This window comes from Eumetopias jubatus, unplaced genomic scaffold (assembly GCF_037043125.1).
Source record: "Eumetopias jubatus isolate StellerSeaLion01/CBP00866 unplaced genomic scaffold, mEumJub1_p1.0 scaffold_10, whole genome shotgun sequence".
Lineage (NCBI taxonomy): Eukaryota > Metazoa > Chordata > Mammalia > Carnivora > Otariidae > Eumetopias > Eumetopias jubatus.
Window position 1 is genome coordinate 22,519,596 of NW_028274816.1, and position 19,659 is coordinate 22,539,254.

Below are 19,659 nucleotides of genomic sequence, written 5' to 3' on the forward strand. Positions count from 1 at the left end.
CTGTCCAAAACTGAACCTGGGCAAATAGCCAGTGGGCGGGGCTGGCCATTCCTGCCCCTTTTGTGCCTGAGAATCTGAAAACTCTCAGCTACAGAGCTCAAGTACATGGCAAACTTCTGGCCAGCTCTGAGTGGGACAGACTCTCTTCTGACTGGTGGTTTGGGAGTCACATAGGCTAAAATAATAATCAGGTTTTTGGGTGATTGTGACTGCATGTGTCACTTTTGCATTCGATGGAACATTCTGTCCCGGCCTCCTTCCCACATGCCAGCTGAGTTGACCAACAGCAATCCCAGGCCCACACCAGACTTCTCTGCAAACTTACAGAGGCAGTGGCACCAAGAGCCAACAACGTTCCATAGACTCCTCCCCCAGCCTCCCTTCGCTCTACAGGCCTGCCTTCCAGACATCTGTGCAAGCCCCCACACCCCTTCACCCACACTCGGGCTGGGCAGTGACTGGCCTCAGACCCACCATGTCCCCTCTTGGGCTCTTGCTCCCCCAGCTCCTCTCAAAATTGTTAAGGTCTAACTCTTATAATCAATTCCTTATTCCATCACACTCATGGTGGTTCTGCCTCTTTGACTGAACCCTGAGTGATAAGGCAGCCCACTTCTCCAGGTAGACTTCATTTCTCTCTCCTGGAAAATGGGGATGGTGGGAGACATACCAGTTCCAGGAAGGGGGCTGAATGCAGGTGCTAGGTCTGAGCTTGGGATTGACTCTGGAGAGTACGTTTGTCATAATCTGTGGACAAGCTTTAGGCCAGAATCATGACTCGGTCAGGCTTTTCATCTTGACACCAGCTGTAGGAGCCCTGCAGAGCAGGGCCCTCATGAGGTCAGTGGACAGGTTTATGCTGGTGGCAGAAGATGTGGGGGGTCCTTCTAATGGTCTGATTGGTTATGTAGCACCGTGGGTGCCACGACAGAGTATTTAAGGCAATGGCTGGCTAGAGCCTTTCCTGATTGGACACTGGATCTCACTTGGGAATGCAACCCTAAATTGGAACATCATTCTCCTGGGAAGCCAATGAGTGCTGAGTTAGGAGGCTTCCAAGAAGCTGCTGAGAAGGGCAAGAATGGCTCTTCGGGCAGAGACGCACTCTGCTGACTTGCTGGTGAGGAGGCTTGGCTCCCGTATGATGATGAGCTGGAGAGTGGATTTGTAGATGCTGGATCAGGGTGCTGCACACACAGTGCCCACCTACCTCTGGCCCCAGGTCATGGCTCCCACTGTCACACCCTACCTGCAGATGTCCCCCTTCTTTACTGTCTTCAGGTCCCTGCTCAGATGCCACCCCCTCAGAATAGCCTGTACCCCCATGTGCAAACTAATGCCCCCTTCCATCACCCTCTATGCTCTTACCCTGCTCCACGTTTCTTTCCAAAGTATCACCATCTAACCCAGGATGCATTTCCATGTTGTCTTTCTTCCTCCACTAGAAGGTAAAGCTCCACAAAGGCTGTGCTCCTGTCTGTTTTGTTCACCATTGGATCCATGACACCCAGAACAGCACCTGGCTCACAGTAGACACCACTGCAAATTTGCTGCACCTCAGAACTGGTCTCTGTGTGTAGAAAAGTGTCCTGCTCTCACCTCTACCTGTCTTCATTTGTGCTTGGGAACACTGAAGACAGCACCCCCAGCCTGGAGGAAGGCTGCTCCTCAGAGTCAGGAAGGCTGGTTTGATCAGTTAAGTACTAAACCTGAATTCTCAACACCAGGGGTTTAGTCTTTTCTTCTGATCATCACTCTTGATCTTAGGCTTTGTAACCATTTTAGAAGTGGATTTGGTGTGATTAAATTCTTTTTTAACCTAATCCTGTATGGAAAACAAAAGTTTTAAAGGGAGTGAATTAGAACGGATTTGCTGATGTCTGATCACTTGTGCGGTAATTCACCCCAGGCTCATTTCAAAACCTGGGCTGGGCATCACGTCCTGGAGAATACTCCACCGGATCTTCCTGTAACAGAGGAGGGAAGACTCCCGTCCTTAGACGAGAAGAGTTACATGGGAGCCAGAGGGGCTGCTCCTTTGAGGAGCAGAGCTGTTGGAAAGCCCATGCACTTGATTTCGCAGGGAGCACCAGTCCCGGCTGGCACGAGTCAGCATGGCTGGGGTGGCAGGCAGCGTTACCCGCCCTGGCCTGGTTTCTCTGTTTTCTCTTGGAATCCTCATGACCACAGCTTGGGAAACGCAAGGGTGGGTGTGCAGGGGGTGGTGCACGAGGAGAGTCTGGCAAAGGGCTTTTGGTAGCAGGACTGCAGGGTCAGGTCGGGGTCTCTCAAGGAGGAGGAGGAGAGGAGTGCCCTGTGTCCCTGGCCCACCTGCCACTGAGGCACGAGCTCCCGGAAGCGGGTGTGTCTGCAGCTCAGCCCAGTACAGAACCTGGAGGTGTCATGATGGCAAGAAACGGTGTTTCCAAGAATATAACATAGAAAAGAAAGCTGCCCACCCAAATTGGAAACAAAAAGTCACTGGCACTTGACTGGGACCACTCTTGTGACCTGGAACCTTGTGGGAGACCCTGTTCTTGGCAACACCAGAAGCGGGAAAACTGAGTTTCCTCTCTGTCACCCCTGTCACACGAGTGCAGACTTGCTGGGCCCTGTGGGCCAAGCTGGGCTAGAACCTGGCTTTTAGCCAGATATGTGGTAACTTTCAGAAAATGGGATTTCCTTCTTCTGCTGATTTGGTTTTTAACTTTGGGGATTTATCATTTGTTTAATCTCTAGCTTTTGGGAGCAGACAGGAAGGTTTCTTCCACCAAGACAGGTGTTGTGATGAGGGTTTGGGGTCACAGCCTTAGGACTCAACGGCTGCCCTGCATCTTCTTGTCCTGCTGGCCTGGCCGGCATGGCTCCCACGCCTGCCGGCTGCCTGGCCCCGGCTGCCTGGCCCCGGCTGCCTGGCCAGGCTTCATTAAAGGAGACGCACAGAATCATTCTGTCTGGGAGGTCTTATGGTCCGTTCCCATTGCGAACCCAGCTACACTCAGATGAACATGGCAGCTTGGGGTACAACACAGCGCCACACGCAGTGCCATGAGCCTTATCTCACTCAATTCTCAACCCAGTCCTAGTCTGAGAAGGCCTCAGAGGTCACCGCTTTTGCCCTTGGTCAGCAGCAAGGCTGGGATCTGCAGCCCCATGGCTGTGTTGTGAGGGTCTATGCTCTTAGCCAGCCTGTCATTCTTCCCAGGGGGCTCGTTTGATGATTCATCTCTTATTCTATACCCAGAGACAATGAGGCGGAAACCAGAAGAAAAGGGGGCTATTATGATAGCAGTATTTGCCGTTTACCTAAATTAGATAATAAATCACGGAGCTACTTGAAAAATATACATGTCAACCTCTTGAACATCTAGTTATCACTTAGTGCCATTTGATGGTACCTATGGTATAATTAAGACTTTTGTAGAGAAAATAAGATATTCTCTGTGAAATGGAAAAGTGAATGGGAAAATGCATTTAACCTGGCCCTCCTCTTCCTCAGGGACAGGGCAACAGACCCGTGGTGGTGGGCGGCTGGGGCGCTTGGGCTGGTGGGTGTATTGCAAGCATTCCCAGCCCCCTGCAGACCAGCATGGGGCGCCGGGAGGGGGAAGCCTGTTGCCTAAGTAGCAGCGGGCCCAGCTGAGTGATGCTGCCGAGCCCAAAGGACTCCATGCCCATTCATCAGCCTCAGCATAATTGGGCATCTGCCACTGGCATCTCCAGATGTTTGCCTTGATCAGACGTTGATGTGGTTCAGTGTTTTCATTGAGAGCCTCATAAAAAGCTCTAGCTGGTTGGGGACGCTTATTGTTCATTTTATTTGAGTTCCTTATCATGTGCAAAATGTTCCAGGCACCATTAGGAGACACAAAAGACTCAGAAAACAGTTTCAGGGCGGGTGGAAGCTCACCCTAGCGCGGAGACACGGCCTCTGAAATTTACAAACATTTGCAGAACACAATCAGCTGGTAGGAATGAAAGTCGCTTGAAGCCGCACATCAGGGCAGGGGGGTGGGGTGGCGGAGACTGAGGATTTAATGCTCGCCTGAGAGAATCTTCTAAAATCAGATGGGTGTTCCAGGCTGTTTGCTCATTAATGTGGTCTTCAAGTTACTTCTCAGCGAAACTGGGAGTGTGGGGGCCCGTCCTGGGGCAGAAGCTTGATCAGGAGGAAATCAAAGGGACATGGATCCTGCTTGAGGTGAAAGGTTTGAGGTGCAGGTCCAGGCACATTATAATTATTGCTTAACCGTAAATGTATCTTGGCAAGATACATTGATTTGTACATAGTTTGCTAAGGGCCTTTAAAGGAAAACAGACCATAGGCAATGAGAACTGTCCCCATCAATTTACCAAATTCATGTCTGAGCATCGTGGCAGTGCGGAGAACCCTGCTCATAGGCGTAAATTAAGGCTATCTTCCTTGGAAAAGGATAATTTAAATGATCAATAACCTCTTTTGCAAGAATGTTTTGAGAGCATTCCTTTCTAAAAATTGACTTCATTTATTCTTTCCTCTTATCAAAAAAGGATTTGTAGAGGTTTTTAACAAAAAATACGACGGTGGGGTTATTAAAATTGAAATAGGAAATCAGAACTCAATATGAAAAGAGAATATAAGCTTTGTAACTGTAATGGCTAACCTTACTTCTGTGACCAAGGTCTACATTTAGCTCTGAGCTTCCTGGAATCCAGGGTAAGAAGGGCAACATAATCAATGACATAGGTTTGACTACTGAAATGGGCCAACTATGTCACTTCTTGACTAATTATTCATGAATTTATAAAAAAAAAAAGCAAGAGAGGCAGAGGAAACTTTTGGGGAAATGGGGGGATATTTTTTAAACATTTAGAAGGGAAAGATGGATTTTGACATTTTTTTGTGAGAGGCAAAGCTTGGGCAACAATGACAGACACGCCCACTAAGATCTGGGTGAAACCTGGAATAAGCTCTGATTCGATCAGTTCATTGCTGAATGAGTCACTCCGGACCAGGACGCAGGCATTCAGCGTGTCTGGCCTGTCCTCAGGAAGAGGCTGTGTTCGATTTCTCCGCTCTGCCTAGACAGCACCTGGTACATTTTGCACATAAAGAGCTCAAACGTGGCTTTGTCTCCCCTGGGTTGAGAAGTCCGGGCAGGCAAGGACCCATTCCCAGCACCCCCTGGGTATGTGTGCTGCTAGTAGCCACTCAGCGTTGGATGATAACAGCTCACAAACTAAAAATGGGAAACGTATTCGTAAAATGACAAACACCTTTTGCAATGTAGTGGGAGCATTTTCGCAACTCTTAGTGACAACAGTTGAATCTTCCAGTTTTCTGCTTTTGCCGTGAAGAAATTCTGGATGGACCTGCCCAGAGGCAGAGGGGAGGTTATGAAGCATTAGAAGGGTTGATACAGTTGTGTTATTGGACTTCGTTTTAGAAGGATCTGCCATGGCCCCTATGATGGAGTGTTCACCGAAGGGCTCTGCTTAGGCAGACTTGTGTCAGGTCTCACAAGGCCCCCACCTCCTCGCCAGTAGGTAGATGGTGGGAGGGGGCTTGGAGGGGGAGGGGCCCTCAGTAACAATGCTGACCGGTCTCTAGAGGTCCTCCCAACAGGCTTAAGGGGGGGATTCCAGCAGACACTGCATTTTACAGTCGGTCTGCAGTCGCCTTTCATCCTCAATTACTCAGTGCGGATTCCTGTGCTGCTCTAAAAATCCTTTGTGTTTCACCATTTTGTTTGAAAAAATCCCTAGAGGGCTCATTTTGTCCCAGCAGGGAATGTCTTTCCTGAGAAATGAAGTCCTGGGCTCAGGCAGGCAGGGTCTCTGGAGGCTCCTGAAGTTTGAGATGCTGGCAGAGGGGAAGGGTGCAGCGCGGGGCGGGCTGAAGGCCATGGCCTGGACATCAAGCCCTCAGGAGGGGGCATGCGTCTGCAAGCAAGACATTGCTCGTGGCAAAGGCAGGGTGTTTGGGTCCCTCCTGTCCCGGCCATGCTGGGTCTGTGCTGGGGCCGTAGCGTCTGAAGTGTGGAGCTCTGAGCAGGGGCGCTGCCTCCGGGCACAGCAGCGGGTCTCCCGCCTAGCTGGGAGGCTGCCGGTAAGTCAGGTTTCCCCTCTGGGCCTTGCCTTTCTTCCTTTCAGAAGTGGGGATTTGAATAGTATCTCAGTCACACCAGATCAAGGTGTCCTGAGGATAAAATGCAACACAAAGTCCTGTCACAGCCTCTGGCTCAGAGCCTGTGCTTGGTGTGACTGTGGTTATGTGCTTCTTACCCTGTCCTGGCCGCTGAAGGGCCCACCAGCTCTCTCCCCCAAGTCTCATATCCTTGACATAGGTTTTACACCCACGGGAGAGGAGGCTGAGCTTAGTCCCCACTCAGGCGAGCCCCATGACCTCCCTGACCCTATGTGCGAGGTGGGGCATCCAGAGGAGTCCTGCCTGTCGCCTGAGTGCTGTGGGAATCAAGCACCGTGAAGACTCTGGAGAGACAGTCCCCTGCCCCCCCACTCCAGCTCATGAGGACTGAAGACATCACTCAGAAGATGCACAGCTCAGTGCCTGGCGCACACAAATGCCCAGCAAGTCTGGTGAGGGTATTACAAACTGCCAACTCCATGGGTGCTATTTGGGAAGGGAGGGCTCAGGGGAGAGGGGGACAGGGAAAGTGGGGGGGGTTAGGCCCTGTCGTCCATAGACCTGGGACCGCCCCACCAACCTGAACATGGTTGGTGTTGTCATTCCAGATGCCACTCTGAGGATCAGGCACCAACAACGCACAAATTCCCCTCCTGGCCTCACCACTGCCCACCCCCCCAACATCAGGGGTAGGATTGTCCTATATTTTTATATACTAAATCTGGCACCTCTAAGCGAAGGGGTTAAGAATAAACAGTGCAGGGGAAGCTGGGTGGCTCAGTCATTAAGCGTCTGCCTTTGGCTCAGGTCTTGATCCTGAGGGAGAAGCAGGCTCCCAAGGAGCAGGGATCCCGATGCGGGGCTCGATCCCAGGACCCTGGGATCATGACCTGAGCCGAAGGCAGATGCTTAACGGACTGAGCCACCCAGGTGCCCCTGTTTTTTTGTTTTTTAATTCAGAAGTTTCCCAGACATGGAGAAGGACTTACAGCGTAAGCCAGAGGAAGGCTCCAACACTCCTGTTATAAGCAGTGTAAGTAAAATAGAGCCGGTGGCACAATGGGCCTGGCCCTGTTGTCCATGCAGAGTCCAGGCAGAGCGAAGACCACTGAGGGCAGGAGCACGGCTCCTGAAACGTCAGGTCAGGAGCTGCTTGGGCTCTGCAGCAGATGCCATCAAGTTCTGTCTCAGTGGGGCTTCGGGGGGCATCCCTGACTGCCCCTGTGGCAGAATGGGAGGTGGCAACTGTTGGGCCCGAAGGTGTGACGTTGGAGAAGCCAGCAGGACTGGACCATGTGGCTGGACTGCTCGGAGGCCAGAAGGCCCCTGTGGCCATGGAGGAGAGCAGCGTCCAGGCAGAGCGGGCCTGTGTGCGGCCCCTCGGGTAGTCAGACCCGCAGGGAGGGTCAGCCCGGTCCCCCTCTTCCTGGGCCCAGGCCTGTCTTGTCAGCACCACCTCAGTCCAGTGATCAGGGACGGGCACAAAGTCCTTGGGTACCTGGTGTTCAGGCACCACTGCAGGGTTGGAGTGGGGAGCTCCAGTTATGGGGGTCATGCTGCCTGGCCAGATAGGGGCTCTGAGCTGGGGCTGACACCCTCCACCATCCCCTGCCAAAATGACCACTACAGTTCAGGCTGGAAGCCTGGGTTTGTGGGATTTTCTGCTTGGGGTCCTTCCTTACTTGCCAGCAGGCATGAGCGGAGGGGTGGGGAGTAAGGGGTGGAAATGGGGGCACTGGGGAAGGGACGGGGGCTGCACTGAGGCTGGGCTGCCCCCAGAATTGAGGTTGGGCTGCCCCCAGAATTGAGGTTGGGCAGGTGGAAATGATGATGGATAATGAGCAAGGAAAATGGGGCCCACGCCCAGCAATGGAGGAACATGCAGCCAACACGTGTCACATCCTCCGAAAACTAGCTGGGCCACTAAAGCAAGCCCCATGCTTTATTTTGGTTTTTGACTCTGTGAAATGGAATTCCTAATGCCCTCCCAGGGGAAGTGGCTGCAAGGCCCTGGGGATCCCAGGCAGTGGGGCAGCCGTCAGGAAGTGCTGAGGGTGGGAGCTGGGGGCCAGGAATGGAAATTCAGGAATCTGGATCATCCGGTTTGGAGATTGAGGGGCTCAGGGGCCAGTGTGCCTTGTACAGAAATGAGACTGTGGGGGAAAGTAAGGTGTTTGGGGACATGATGAATTTGAGAAGGTGGCAGGCAGCTGGGAACGGGGGCCTGGACCAGGGGGAGCCACAGAGGCAGAAGGTGGGTAAGGGTGTTTTGCATCAGGATGTTTGTGAGCAGCCAAGGGGCATTTGCTGAGAAGAGAAGCCAAAGATAGGTTTGGGGGGAGGGCCGGCACCTAGAACGAGCAAGGAGAAAAGAAGGAGGAAAGGAGGTAGGAGGATGCTGGGAAAATGCAATGCGTGGAGGCAGAAGCAGTTGCCACTGGGCAGAGCTGTGCCCAGAGCGAGACCCTGGGGAGAGCTGCACATTTTCCTGGGAATGCAATAGGAAGGGAGGGCACGAAGTACAGGTTATGAGGAATGAGTGGACGGTGAGGACGTGGCAGATTTTACTAACTGTTAAGTTACCCCCCAGCAGCCTGCTAAGAACCATGAGTGCCTGCTGGCCCAATGCCTGGTGCCAAGATACGCTGCCATCCCTGGCTGCCAGACACGCGGTGTGGGGGGGGAGGGGCGCAGCCAGCATGGCAGCCCCCTCCTCCGACAAGAGATCAAACCACTTAACACCAAATATATATAAAAGGTCAAGATCCGGAAATTCAACAGATTTCCAGCCACATCTACCTCCGAAAACATAGCTGTGAATCCGGAAGTAAACAGAAAACGTTTCTGCGTGGTCAAAATGGCCGCCACAGCACCTGCAACACTAGCGTACTCTGCTTCGTAAGGAAACACCCTCAAGCCTTTACTCAGAGCCAACCTGCTTTTATTTAACACACAGTTCTGATAAACATTGTTACCTGGTTTGAATCGAAAGAGAAAAAAATCACAATCAAGAGAAAAGGTACAATGTAAGTGGCTCAGAAAAATCTCAACTGTATGAGATCATCATGGTGAGGGATCAGCCTGGACAGGCTCCCAATTCCCACGCCAGACTGATATTCTGTGATTCTCATATTTTTGTGAAGAGGATCCCCAAGTTATGAAGACATTGTGAAATCATGTTCCATCTCCATTGCTTAAGAAGACAAGGCAGCGTACGTTATATGTCAGGAAGTCGTTCTTTAAAAAGTTTCCGCTCTTGAAGAGGAAATGGAGCCACTTTTATTGAGCATCTACTATGTACTCACCAGCTTAAATCCATTAACTTCCTAACAATCCTATAAGTAACCACGATTTTTTACCATTTTATGGAAAAGAAAGTAGACTTAGAAGGCTAACGTGATTTGCCCCAGCTCACACCGTGAATGCTTTTCTCACTGCCCTCTACTTCCAGTTCTGGGCAGAGTGCCTGTGGGGACCACCTGCTCTCTGGCAACAGGTGGCCTATGGGGCCTGAGTTCAGGGAATGCCCTCGAGGGAGCTAGTCATGCTCTCTGTCCGGTCAGCTCACCTTGGGGCCCAGTGTTCCTGCCCCGGCCTCCATAGCTTTGGCTATTCTGTGGGCTGCAGGTGGGGGCCCAGCCCTGCTCCTGCCCCTGAATCCAGGACAAAGCTCCCCTCTCCTCGGGTGTAGACCATGAGTGGTGAAGTCCTTGCAGCTGGAAGATAAACAATGGCTGCGAGAGCCCCATCACGAGGGGGTAGTTTTGTGAGCCCTGTCCTCCAGGGGAAATTACTCCTGAAGGACTTTGATGGTGACAGGACCTGTTTTTCATTCTGTAATCATTCAGAAAAATACATCCATTTCAGTTTATTCAAAACAGTGGAAAATCATTGAGGTTTTTCCTGTGTAAAGGTCAAACTATAAAAAGATAAGTGGACTCAGAGAAATCCAGGCTAGTCATGAAAACGTGGCAGTGTACTAAAATGGATCCAAAAGAGGATCTAATCCTTCTTTGGAAACAGCTCATACTAATCCCCCCTCCCCTTCCCTATGTGTGTTAAATTCCTGTTTGCAGGTTCAAGGACACGAAGTCAGGGACTCTCAAGGGGTAGAACATGGACCGTACAGACCGGGGTCCTGGATCAGAATCCCTGACCCGCTGCTACATGCCAAGTGTGAAAGCTGGAGCAGGAACCCTCACCTCCCTGGGCCTCCATTCCCTCGCCTGCAAAATTGGGAAGATCCCCCTTTTCCAGGCTCTCCTAGAGGTCGAGTGTGCTGCCCGACAAGGTCTGGGCAGGTGAGGACTGAGTGGAGAGAACCTTCCACCATCCTGTCCATGACTTGCACTTGAGGGGACAGAGGAAGCCTGGCTTGGGCCACTGGCAATGGGAACCCTGAGGAGGGTGCTGCTGGACCACTGCCTGGGAATAGATCCCCTGAGCTGATCCCCCCTCCCCGCCACTGGACGTCCCCAGACTCTGATGGGACTCCGTGGCATACGGCCTTGGGTGACCTGGGAAGTCCTTGCAGCTGGAAGCTAAACAAGTATGTTTGAGATCCCCATCACAAAGACATTTTTAAAGATTTTTTTTTTTTTCCTACAGAGAGAGACACAGCGAGAGAGGGAACACAAGCAGGGGGAGAGGGAGAGGGAGAAGCAGGCCTCCCGCGGAGCAGGGAGCCCCATGCGGGGCTCCATGCCAGGACCCTGGGATCGTGACCTGAGCCCCCCAGGCGCCCCACGAAGACATTTTTAAAGGGGCACTTGGTAATTCAATGGCTTTTGTGAAGCTGAGCAGGCAACTGGAGAATGATAGAGAATGATAGTTTTGACAACACAGCCTGGACAGTAAAATCCTCACTTTCCCCTTTACTAATTCAGAACTTCCAGAAGGTCTTTACGAGGGCCTATGGGAAGATAAGGAGCAGCTGTGTCTCCTCTTCTTTATCAAAACCACGCTCCATCTATGCTCAATTGTGTGCAGCCCTGCCTGGTTGGGGGGCGGGGGGAGGCCCAGCCTAGTCTCTCCCCGCACAGCCCACCCCCTGGAGAGAGGAGGGGATTGGGGAGGTGGAGTCAGGTTTCCTGGTGGCAGTCCCTGGGCCTGGGAGGACTCCAAGCCCCACAAATGGGAACTGGCTTTTGTTTCTTGATTTGTGTCCCCAAGTAGAACAGAAGGCGCAGCACGGGCAAAAACCTGAAGGGGGAGGCCATGGCTCAGGGGTCCGGCCAGCAGGGGCGTGGCGGGAGATGAAGGAGCCCGGCGGTGGCCAGATCCTGCAGACATCAGATCCAGTGAGTGACAGGTCTCATTTGTGCTCTACAAAGGTCACCCCGGCTGTGGGAACAGAAGGGTTCAGAGGCAGCATGGCTGGGCAGGGGGTGGTCTTGGCCACCCAGGGATGTGGTGGCGGGATACAGGACATGCTGTATCAGGAGGACGGACTGCTGTCACACGGAGGGCTGGGGGAGAGGGGATCCTGGGAGGAGGTCCCTCGGGCCTGTGGCCTGGGCACCTGGGTGGATGGTGATGCCTCAGGAGGAGATGAGATGGGGGAGAGGTGATATGGATTTGGGCATCAGTGAGGAGTCGGAGTTGGGCAGGTAGCCATTGACTGATGGAGGGACATCCGGGTGGCCCTGTCCGTCGGAGCATGGAACTCAAAAGTGCAGTTAGGGAGAGAGTCGAGCCAGAGATAGGAAAGTGGATGAGACCAGCACACTGGTAGCTGAAGCCAATGAGTGGACGAGATCCCATGGAGCGAGTACAGGGTGAGACCCAAAGAGGGCGAGGAAGGGAAGTTTCAGGAATCACTGGCATTCGAGTCTGAGGAAACAGACTCTGTGGAGAAGCGTAGGGAGTGGTCAGAGAGGTGTCTGGGAGAACAGGGGCTCAGGGGGACCCTGGGAATCTGCGGGTGGCGGGGGGTGGGGGCAGGACACAGCAGGGAGGATTGCTTTCGGGCTCGCGGCCCTGTTAACCCGGGCACACGGGAGAGAGATCCAGCCTGATCGGCAACGCCGAGGCTCAGCTGTGATTCCCGCCAGCTCTGCAGGTTTGCGGACGGTTTGTTTTCCTGACTAGAAGGTTCGGAGCGGGCTTCTTGGGGGTTTCCAAGAGATCCGTCAGCAGAAACTATCCACATCTTAAATTCTCTCCCTGCTAGGACCTTTTAACTGTAGGTCACCTGAAAAGTGTGACCACGGCTACTGGGTATATATTATTTTAATCCCAACTTGAAGAAATATTTATAGCTGACACTTGTTTTAAACGGCCGGAAGAGGTTCTATTTTGTGATCCTTTATACCCTTCAAATGAAGAGCCTCCTTTGAAAAGATCTACAAATTACCGGTACAAATCTTGGAGAGTCTACCTCTTTAGCTTTTTTTCTTTTGTAGGTCACAAGAGACCTGTCTTAGACCATTAGGGATTTAACGTGACATGTCTGCTTTGCAAAGTGAAAGAGGGCAGTTTTTGGCTCGGATACAGCAGTTGTGCCTCCAAACGTGTCTAATGGCCTGATTTAGCATTAAAGCTCTGAAATAATTGATTATCCATGAGGGTAGCTATTTAGAGTTCATCTCATCAGACTCGAACTGACTGCACCTGTGCCGGCCGCCAGGGCAGCTAGGTGAGGCCAGGCAGAACCAAACGGAGTCGGAATGGGGCCCGGGATCCTGCGATTCCGCGAGGCTCCAAAACCAGGCCTCCATAAGTGACAGGTTGCTGTCACCACTGTGCGTGGGGAGCAGGCCCCTGCTGGGCCCAGGTCAGGGAATGAATATTCTCGTGGGGCTGCTCTGTCCTCCCTGCCTTTTCCCCATCTCGCGCTCCCTGGGCCTCAGAGCCGCAGCTGTCCCAGGCCTATACTCTGGGTCCCACACTTCCCTCCACGAGCCCTTGCAGCCTCCCCAGCAGGGTGTGCTCCTGGTCCCTCCTGACCCTCTCCTCCAGCGTGTCACTGGCAACCCACAAAGTCTGGGTCGAAGGCCACAGCCTTTTTCTCCTAACCCTGGCAGGTTTCCTCTTACGGGCACCACCCAGCTCGTTCCCTCATTCTGCCTCCTCCTCGTATGCTTAGCCAACAGTTTACCTTGGCAGGTTCACCAGGAAGCAATAATACTGCTAAAGCCAGGCGCTTGATGGACCTTGTGTTTCTGAAGTTCTGTGTGTGTGTGTAGGTAGGTGTGCCTTAGGTGGCCGTTGAAGTTTCCAGGCCGAAATTACTGCTGCCCTTGCTAATGAGCAGAGGCTCCAGCCCTGTCTACCCGGTGTGGCACGGCCAAGGCTAGGTTCCAAGGCCATCTTGGCTGGTCCTAGTGCCTGCCTTGTCCAGGCCTAGGTGGGAGGCCTGTATCCTTGGAGGATGCTTCAGCCCCCACAAGAGCTCTGGGGCTGGAGGGGTGCCTGCCTGGCTCAGTCAGTTGAGCGCCTGACTTGTGATTTTTGGCTCAGATCACGATCTCATGGGTAGTGAGATGGAGCCCAGGGTTGGGATCCACGTTCAGCGGGGAGTGTGCCTGAGATTCTCTCCCTCTGCCCCTCCCCCACTTGCTCGTGTGCATACACTCTCACTCTCCAAATTAAAAGAAAAAAAAAAAGCTCTGTGGCTGGAAAGCTCCCCACGGACTGCTAAGGTTCTCGGTCACAAACACTGCGCCCAAAGGCTCTTTGTAGTGGCTGCTGTGGTTTCTGCCTAGACCCCATCCTCAGGGCTGACACGTCCAGCCCCCAGATGCTCTCACAGCTTTGTCCCCCCCAGGGAATCGCCCTCCTCCGAGGGGAGCTGCCGCACTCAGGTTTAAGGCCCCTCCTGGAGGCTGGCCTGTGGTCACTGCTTGGTTGATGGAGAGGAGGGACTGAGGCTGGGCCCCTTGGCCTCCATCTGGGGCACCCCTGAGGGGCCATCTCAGCTCCTGAGTTCCTTGTCGAAATGCCAAGGCCTCATACAACCAGAGTCTGGCTCACTTTCTCTCTCTGCTCGATCTTTCCTTCCTTTCCTTGAACTGACTATCAAATCTGCACAGAAATTGGGTTCCCCAGTCTAAGCTGCCGTGAGCTAGCAGAGAGGGGCTGGGCGGGCCTACGGCCCCTCCCGTCCCTTCACTCCCCTCCCTGTCTCCATGCCTCCAGGGCCACCCCGGGCACCTGGGCTGCTGAGATGCCTCAGTTGTTCTATTGGTGCACTCCTTTGGTACACTCAAGCCTCCCTAAGAGGTCACTTGGGAGGCATTTGTTTGTTTTTGGACTTGAACTTAGGAAAAGTTGGGCCTTAGGTCTGTGTTTGATTTGTGTTTATGCTACCAGCGCTAGTGACTGGGGGGTAGAGAGCGGCCTTTCTTTGCTTTGGCTGCTAGGAAGCTCAGAGCCCCTAGTAAGCTTCATGTGTTACATAACACCCTGTTGCCTTCTGAGTCCCCTTAAAGTACCTTTCTCACCGTTGTGATTTGTGGTGTTTTGCTGTATCACCCGGCTTCCTCTGAGCTGCCTCAGAGTGTTTGGGATGAGGTGGGCTACAAATGAGTAAACACAGGCAGCTGTAAGGGTGTGTTGTCAGAGAGACCCGGCTGCCAGTTACCAGCTCTGGGACATTTGCCAAGTCACAACTTCTCTAAACCAGAGTTTTTTTCAGCCAGGGAGTGGGCCTGATGCCTGCATCACAGAATTATTTTGAAGATACACAGTAAGCATGTGGCTGGTGCGTATCAAGGGCTCAATAAATGGTAGACATTAATAACAATGTTTTTCATAACATCCTGTTGCTCTCATGACTCTGCCCTACCACGTGGTGGGTCGGAACTTCTTCCTTCCTGGCACGTGCTGGCTGTCAGCCAGGATGCGTTTCTGGCCTGTTGGGTTTTACTTTCTTATGGGAGAAAGGTGTCCACCCAGGCCCCCGCACCTCACGGCAGACCCTATGGGCCGGCAGAGGGACCAGTGGGGATGTTGGCTGATTGTTCATCCAGGCAGGTGGAAACACAATTAAAATGCCCATGACATAAATGAGCACACACTTGGCTGGAGGAAAACGAAAACTCAAACTCTTTATGCAAACCGAGCCTTCAGAAAATGAAAAAAAGTTTGTAGACGAGAGATCGGTGATGAGTAATTTAACCAAGACGATGTAAATCTAGGCCTTTGGCTACTTTAAATATAACCATCGGATATAAAAAGAATTGCACTAAATTTTTTAAAGCTGCGATCTTGCCTAGGGTGAGAGACTCACTTTCCCGGGAGGGCCATGTTCCCCGAAGGCAAGTGCGGAAGTCGCGGAACAGCACCCCTGTTACAGCGTCGCGTCCCCTCCAGGCAGCTGAGGAGGTTTTATGCATTTCAGCGCACACTGGCACCCCATATGCTGCCTGTTACCTTGCAAACCAGTTTAGAAACCATATTGGGACAGAAAAGCCCATGTCAAAGGGCAGGTGGCTTAGAAAAGCCTTTCTTTTGTCCATTTCTATAGTCAGCCTGCCCCTGGCTCTGTCCCCTCATAAATGGCGCCTGGGCTTGAACTTTGGTTTTGAGCTCATCCAAAGATGGGTGTACCACTGGAATTCCTTGCCCTTTCTGGGGGATGAAGAGAGTTGGGAGCAGGGAGCCGTCCCTGTACCTGCTCTAGAACTGGACTCCAGAGTGCATCCTCTTTGAGGGGGGGCGGCGAGCAGGGGGTAGCATGAGGGCACAGCTGGGCACAGAGCAGCCCTGGTATGGTCTGTAGGGGTGGGCCTCAGGAAAGGGGGAGAGGAGCAAAGAAGTGAAGGGAGGTTCAGGTGCAGAGCACGCGTCTGGCTGGGCTGTTTAGTCCTGGAGGGCTGAGGGATCCTGGGCCACACCATTGGGCGGGAGCTGCCTCAGAGCTGCTGTGGCCACCGAGACAGGGAGAGGCTCACAGGCGGTGGCTCTTGAACCCCTTTTTGCGGAGCACATTAATCAGTCTCAGGAGCCTTCCTTTGGGGGATCAGCCAGTGTAAGAGGGTAAGTGCCTGGGGGACCAGAGACCTCCTGCTCTGTCATCCACAGGCAGCCCGTAGCCTGTCGCATGTGGGGACAATGTCCCCCTCACTGCCTAAGCTGAGGAAGGGGGTGGGAGCCTGCAGTTTTCACTCTTCCTCAGCATCTATTGACTATTCTCCCTACAAATCTGTTGCCTACACATTTCCTTGCACATCCAGAGTTCTGTTGAGTGAGAAAACCCACGCACTTCACCTCTATCTCCATAACATTTTCTTCCCTTCCTATGGAAGACAAAAGTTCAAGGAAGATCAGAGACTCCCACACCCCTTGCCCAACAGAGCACAGAAGCCTCAAGGTCCAGTTTCCAAGCACACGGGCTGGTCCATTTACCCTGATGACGATGATGATGACGATCGTAATGAAGCACACAGTCTTGTTCCTAAAATGAGTATAATGTCTATACTGATAAAGGCAGCATCCGAAAGGGGAGGACAGAACAGACTTGGGAGCCAGACTGCCCTGGGCCCATTTCCTGGCTCCCTTTCTCACTAGCTATGGGAAACCGGAGGTCACTGGACTGCTGCTGCTTCCTTATCTATAATATGGGGCTCAGAGTAGCTCACTAGGGGAATGCCTGCCATGTGGTAGTGTCCTTACCAGCTCTCGCTATTATTATTACTATTCTTACCCTGGATTTCGTTACTGTAGGCACTTGAGGCCTTTTCACATGCTCTGTCATTTGAATCTGACAATCCTATAAGGCAGGGTGTGATGATGATTATTCTGCTGTGCAGATGAGGAAACTGAGGCTCAGAGAGGTTGAGGGACTGGCCCCAAGACACCCGCCTGCCGCAGAGTCGGCACGCTCCTCCACCTGGCTTGCCCTGGCAAGGCCGCACAGCCCAGGCCCCCAGGATTAAACAAGACGCTTTGCCATTACCTGGCAGGTCTCCCATTATCCCTGCTCGGCGGGGTGGGAGTTTTATCCCCTCTCCTTAGAGCATGGAGATAACAGCCCAGTGGGTGGAGTGGCTCCTGCATGGGCCGCCTCCTCCAGCTAAGCTGCTTTGGAGCCAGCTGATGAGGGCTGCTCTTCAAAATCATGGCACATGGAGGCAGCTACTCACAGGCCACCCCACTTGGTGCCGTGGCAGTGATTAATAAGGGTAGTCTGCGTTCGGGTGAGGCCTCTCAGCTGAGGCCTCAGAGCACTTTGCAAGCATTAATTAAGCTTCAAGGTGGTGGCTCAGGTTGGGGGGGGGGGCGCTGAATCCACTTTACATGTCTTTAGCTGATGCAGACAGAAACCAAATCACTCCACCAGCCAGCCATGGCCTTTGGCTCTGCCAGGCCCCCGTGGGCATTCCTCATCCCGGCGGTTTGGCCAAAATCGTTTGCAGAGAAAAGATTTCCTCACTTGTCTTTCCAGACCTCAAAAGAATAACTGGCCCTCAGAAGCCATTTCTCATTCAAGTTAGGAGCAAGCCAACATCTCCGTGGCTGGGCCCTGCCCGATGGCCAACCACTGGTCTGCCAAAGCTAAGTAGGAGCTAATGGAGCTCAGGCCTGCACCCGTCAGCATGTCAGAGCCTACAGCACCTGCACCTACACCTGGGGCCTTTGGGATCGGGCCTGTCCCTGCCATCCCAGCTGCACGGCAACCCCCAGCCCCTATCGCTTATCTGCTTCCCTCCCATCCCCAGCTCTGCCCGCACACATCACCACCTGCTTTCTGTGGTTCCGACAGCCTGTGGCTCATCGGGAGTTGTGAAGAGCCCGCATAACTGGGGGTGAAGAAGGCATGCTCAGATTTGTGTTCTGCGATGAAAATTCAGGGAGATATGTATATGAGGTGAGGGAGGGGGAGGCAAGAGGCTGTGGGGCCACTGACTACAGCAATGAGCCAGGGGAGTATGGATGGAGCTCTGCTTGGCCATGGCAGCGGGGTGGGGAGAAGGGGCTTGAGGGGCATTTAGAAAGGAGATCGACAGAACGCTCCGCTGCCGCTCCTGCCGCGACCCGCACTGCGAGCCAGCACCCCCGGCCCACAACTCCGCCACCATGGAGGAAATGAATGAGTAAAGCAACATAGAGGAATTCGCAGAGGGATCCAAGATCAACGCGAGCAAGAATCAGCAGGATGACGGTAAAGTGTTTATTGGAGGCTTGAGCTGGGATACAAGCAAGAAAGATCTGACTGAATATTTGTCTCGATTTGGGGAAGTTGTAGACTGTACAATTAAAACAGATCCAGTGACTGGAAGATCAAAAGAGGATTTGGATTTGTGCTTTTCAAAGATGCTGCTAGTGTTGATAAGGTTTTGGAACTGAAAGAACACAAACTGGATGGCAAATTGATAGACCCCAAAAGGGCCGAAGCTTTAAAAGGGAAAGAACCCCCCCAAAAAGGTTTTTGTGGGTGGATTGAGCCCAGATACTTCTGAAGAACAAATTAAAGAATATTTTGGAGCCTTTGGAGAGATTGAAAATATTGAACTTCCCATGGAGACAAAAACAAATGAAAGAAGAGGATTTTGTTTTATCACATATACAGACGAAGAGCCAGTAAAGAAATTGCTAGAAAGCAGATATCATCAGACTGGTTCTGGGAAGTGTGAAATCAAAGTTGCACAACCCAAAGAGGTATACAGGCAGCAACAGCACCAACAAAAAGGAGGAAGAGGTGCTGCAGCTGGTGGACGAGGTGGTACTAGGGGTCGTGGACGAGGTCAGGGCCAAAACTGGAGCCCAGGATTTAATAATTATTATCGAGGATATGGAAATGACAAGAGCGCCTATGGTGGTGATCAAAACTACAGTGGCTGTGATCATACGGGGTACAGACGGGGATGTGCGGACTGCAGTGGCCAACAGAGCACTTATGGCAAGGCGTCCCGACGGGGGGGCGATCCCCAAAACAATTACCAGCCATACTAAAGGAGGACATTGGAGAAAACAGGAGACTGCTAAAGTTAACCCATCTTGCAGGATGACATTGAAGATTGGTCTTCCATTGATCTAAGATGATTATTTTGTAAAAGACTTTCTAGTGTACAAGACACAACTGTGTCCAACTGTATATAGCCGCCAATTAGTTTTCTTTGTTTTTACTCTGTCTTTTGCTATCTGTGTTATGGCTCGATATGGATTTGTGTTTATACAAATTTTATTTGTACGATTTCATGTTAAACCTCAAATAAATGCTTCCTTATGTGATTGTTAAAAAAAAAAAAGAAAGAAAGGAGATCGACAGGGCTGGGTGACTACCTGGAGGTGAGGACGAGGGAGAAGGAGGAGACCTAGATGAAGCTCCTGGCCATCAGATCCACTCCACTGGGCATTTGTGCCCTCTGTGTCTGGCCCTGGGCTTAGTAAACTTGTGACCTCCTCGGCAATGTTAGTGCAAACCATCTGCCCCAGAGATACCATGTCAGGTAGAACAGCCGAGCCCCAATGCTACTGACTTCACTATAATGAATAATGACTTCACTTCACTATAATGCCTTTCCCAGGCACCATCCTTTCGAGTTTGACCAGGGAGGGAGGCCTCACACTCAGAGCTCAGCCTCCAT

General features: G+C 52.3%; 1 pseudogene; it reads left to right on the plus strand.

The window, feature by feature from the left end:
- The first annotated feature begins 10,243 nt into the window (after positions 1 to 10,243).
- LOC148163167 (heterogeneous nuclear ribonucleoprotein D-like) lies at positions 10,244 to 19,024 on the plus strand (annotated as a pseudogene).
- The last annotated feature ends 635 nt before the right edge of the window (positions 19,025 to 19,659 follow it).